This window comes from Gadus chalcogrammus, chromosome 8 (assembly GCF_026213295.1).
Source record: "Gadus chalcogrammus isolate NIFS_2021 chromosome 8, NIFS_Gcha_1.0, whole genome shotgun sequence".
Taxonomy (NCBI): Eukaryota; Metazoa; Chordata; class Actinopteri; order Gadiformes; family Gadidae; genus Gadus; species Gadus chalcogrammus.
In genome coordinates, this window is record NC_079419.1 from 19,197,988 (window position 1) to 19,202,882 (window position 4,895).

Below are 4,895 nucleotides of genomic sequence, written 5' to 3' on the forward strand. Positions count from 1 at the left end.
CCCTGAGCTTTTCTTTTCAAGTGGAGCAACCTTTGTCATGTCATGTTAGTGGTTAATCATTTCCCATATATAATTGCATATCTTGCATGTAGCTTGGAGGTTTGTATACATTAGGTGCTGGGATTTACAACCAAGATTTTCACTCCCTGAAACAATTTCACAGTTACAGTGTGACTATCGTCTTCAATCCATTTATAATCTTCCATGACTTTGGAACTCCATGATTTAACCTCAGTCTGTTAATCCAGTCCAATTTGCCAGCCATTTTTGGGATCAAGGGTTTAACATGTAATGTACTGTATATAAAAGACAACTATCACCAGAGTATGTTAGACCGTAATGAAGGTGTATAACGCGGGGAAGTGGTAAAAGGATTACATGCCTGTTGGCCTCTTGTATTGACTTCAGAATTTGCATGGATCTAAGACCAGAGAATGAGGTAACCGTGAGAAGGTCAGTGCGATCCAACACACAGAACACCCCTCCCTCCTCAAGTGAACCACAATGTACAAGTACCCTGACAGGTTCACTTGAAGTTGGCCCTGGTTACATATTGTTCCAGCTGTGTTTGTCCTGAACACTCATAAGTTATGTCCACAGCTTGTACTTTAACAACGCATTCAGATCCTCGGATTGGGAAATAGCAGTAAACGGGCTTTAAAGGGTCAAAATTAATCATTTCAACCACAAATGCCAACCTGCAAATTCAACATAAGCAACAATTTTCCTACACTGTACAAACCAAAATTTATTAAATGATCATCGAAAAACTACAGACATCCTCTCATTCCATGGTGACTATGGTAACCCTACAAACTTTTAAACCATCCTACCCTCCTGTATGGTCACAACTAAAACGTGACCAAACCAAAACTACAGCCAACCACAACTTGCACTGAACATTATTACACACATTACTCTGTACTGACGCTGTGGCAACTTCCCTTGCTGATTAAGCAGAAGAGACATTAATTAATAAGGACATTAATAAGACAACAACAGCCTGTCCTTCCTCCTCTCCCCCCCCCCCGCGCGCACGCGCGCACACACACACACACACACACAAACACACACACACACACACACACACACACACACACACACACACACACACACACACACACACACACACACACACACACACACACACACACGCACACACACACACACACACACCTGTCCACTGTTTGTTCCTCATTGCAGGTTTTTTTTTGGTACAGTTGATATCTCATAACAACCATGAGACGCTGCTGGGGGGCCTGATTGTTGTTCTGCCCTGAACCTGAACCCACCCCCCATCGATGCTTTCAGCAGTTGGAGTAAAGTTGATAAAAAAGGAAAAAAGAGAAACTATAAAGAAGAGTTGAATAAGCTGAGGTCACATAACTCCAAAAGGGTTTCACCCACTGAACAGTGAACAGCAGCCTGCCGGGGGGTTTGTGCTGCTTCTGGCCGGTTGGCCCTGAGTGACATGGCACCCGCGCCACCAATGCCAGCTTGTTAAAATCAGATTATGTCCTCTCGTGCCCCCACCTGCCCCGTCTGGCATTCCTGAGAAAGAGCCCGGGGAACCCAGGGGAGATCCTCCGCTCTTAAACCCTGGGAGCCTTTTGGGGGCTAATTGGACCGCATTTCCTCTGCAGACTGCAGTGGTTCTGGAGCGGACCGAAAACGGGGAGAAAGAAAGAGACAGAGAGAGCCGGATGGGGGGAGGGGAGAGGGGATGAGAGAGGGAGAAAGAGAGAATAAAGAGGGAGGGAGAGAGAGGAACAGGAGTGTCCGCTAGTGACCTCAAGGAGGGTTGTGGGCGTGGTCTTGCCCATTGGGTCTCGCCCAGCCTCCATTGGGCCCCAGCCTCCATTGGGCCCCATTAAATCCTGGTGTGTGTCGAGCGGGGCCACAGCCAAGGTCAATACTGCACATCACAGGCCCCTGGGGCCCCCTGACCTCTCCACAGCACATCCTGTTTGCCCAGCAGGGAGGAGACAGAACATTGGCCCAAGTCTCTCAGCACCATACAGCACACACAGACTCAAAGCACACACTCCTAGAGATACACGCATGCACAGTACACACACCTAGAGATACACATGCAGACACACCTAGAGATACAAACACGCACACGCACGCACGCACGCACGCACAGCACACACACACACACACACACACACACACACACAGAGATACACATATGCACACACACACACACACACACACACACACACACACACACACACACACACACACACCTACCTACCTAGAGATACACACATGCACACACATCTAGAGATAGAAACATGCACACAAACACACACACCTAGAGATTCACATGCACACACACCTAGAAATACAAAGATGCACACACACACACACCTAGAGATAAACATATGCACACAAACATGTAGAGATGTACATGCACACATAAAGATATGCATGCACACCTAGGGATACACCCCCCCCCCCACACACACACACACACACATACATAGGAATAAATGTGCACACACACAAACACACACATACAGATATATGTAAACACAAAAATAGGCAGCTTTTTACTGATTTGAATGATTTTCTTTTATGTACTGTATGTTCCTATGTGTGTATTGCCTTTATTTAAACTGATCGGCACAAGACAAACTCCAGTCAACTGTGTTGACATGGCAATAAAGTATTGAACTTGATATACATGCACACACAAGGATTCATTTGCACAGACGGAGACACAAGCACATCAATGCACACACGCACACAATCATACACACAAACACTCCAACACCAAGCTCTAGCAACATCTAGCAACATCTCACAACCACTCACACACACACACACACACACACACACACACACACACACACCCACACACACACACACACACACACACAAACACACACAACACAACCACAAAAACCCCCCCCACTTCTTCTCCCCACTCACCCACACAAAAGTGATGCCCTTTGACGCGTCAAACTGTTTGTCTTTATGAGACAAACTGTTTGTCAATCCTCTGTTTAACTTTAAACGTTTGTCTGAGTAACAACAACAACAACAACAACAACAACAACCACAACTTCATTTGGGACACTCTAAAGGTGTATTTGTGACGCTAGAGGGATACCCTAACCTCATCCTCTCGGAACACTGACCTAAAAGCCCCTCCAAAATAGACACAACATATCTCACATGCACAGCCAGCCGATGAACTGGCATGTGTGTGAGACTTTGGGTGTAGCGGGAGTAGACGGGAAGGCTAGACGAACACTTCCCTCCATATCGCACATGTTAGGAAGAAACCCAGAAATAGCAACAGAGAAACATAGTATGATATGAAGATGGGTTAATAGCATCTACGGGGCGACATCAAGCATTTGACTAACTGTTGTTGACTTTGCCCGTGGTATAACGGAGATTTACTGTTCGGTTGGAGGTGTTTATGTTTATTTCTGGGCTTGGAGCGAGGTTTCGTTTTACAAGTCTAGTTTCAGATTGCTTGTTGATGTGCAACCGAGGCCGCCCCCCTGTCCCCGGGATCTCTCCAAGGTTAAGGCCATGTGGGCACATGGAGCGCTGTCGGGCAACAACACAGTAACACATTCACAAATCAAGAGCCCCTAAAACTCCAATCACACAAACTGTTCCAACCATGTTGGAAGTCATTTCCCAATATTGAAACTAATTCTAGCAGTTTTTTTTAATGGCTGCAGCTTTTAATTGCCTTAATTGTGACGACCCTTGGTTGTCACAATGATATCAATAATCTAATTTCCATCAATCTGAGGCTACTATACTCTAAATTGTTCTTGAGTTGGCCTGCTTCATAGGCCGATTTAAGACAGGAGAAAATCCAGATAGTTTGAGTGACCATTAAGTGTATTTAAAAAAAAAAAAAAACATCTGGGAAGTATATATTTGGAACATCTGTTGGCACAATGTTAGTACCAATACATAATACATTTTCCACTGCATGGTACCAGCTCGACACGACTCGACTCGACTCGACTCAGCTCGCCTTTTTTGCGTTTCCACCGCGATCTAGTACCTCAAGTGGCTGCTTTTTCTAGTACCGCCTCGCTCTAGGTTCCAAGCGGCTGAGCCGATGCTAAAAGGTGACGTCGGTAGACGGCCGGCCACTGATTGGCCAGAGAGTGTGACGAAGTCACGAGAGCGACATGGCAACCATGCTGGTAACAGCCATAGCAGCGCCGCAGCCAACATATTCCACTTCTTCAACATGCCAGCTAATAATACGAACACGAATACCATCGCATCGATGTTCTCCATTGTTGTTATGTTGGTTCTGTCCATGTGTAGGTTACGTATGTGTTGTTTGCGTCGCGTACAAAAATACGTCACAGCCCTTTCGCGCAGACGACCCCGCCCACGTCCCGGAGGTACTATTTGCGGTGGAAAAGCACCCGCGCTGCTACCGTGTCGAGTCGTGTCGTGTCGAGTCGAGCTACATGTGCGGTGGAAAAGCGGCATTAGATGCTCTTGCCGCTTTTCCACTGCATGGTACCAGCTCGACACGACTCGACTCAATTCGCATTTTTTGCGTTTCCACCGCGAAAACATGGTATCTGGTACCTGAAGTGGCTGCTTTTTCTAGTACCGCCTAGCTCTAGGTTCCAAGCGGCTGAGCCGATGCTAAAAGGTGACGTCGGCAGACGGCCGGCCACTGATTGGCCAGAGAGTGTGACGAAGTCACGAGAGCGACATGGCAACCATGCTGGTAACAGCCATAGCAGCGCCGCAGCCAACATATTCCACTTCTTCAACATGCCAGCTAATAATAGTAATGTTATCGATGTCCTCCATTGTTAAAATACGTCACGGCCCTTTCGCGCAGCCGACCCTGCCCACGTCCAGGAGGTACTATTTGCGGTGGAAAACGACCC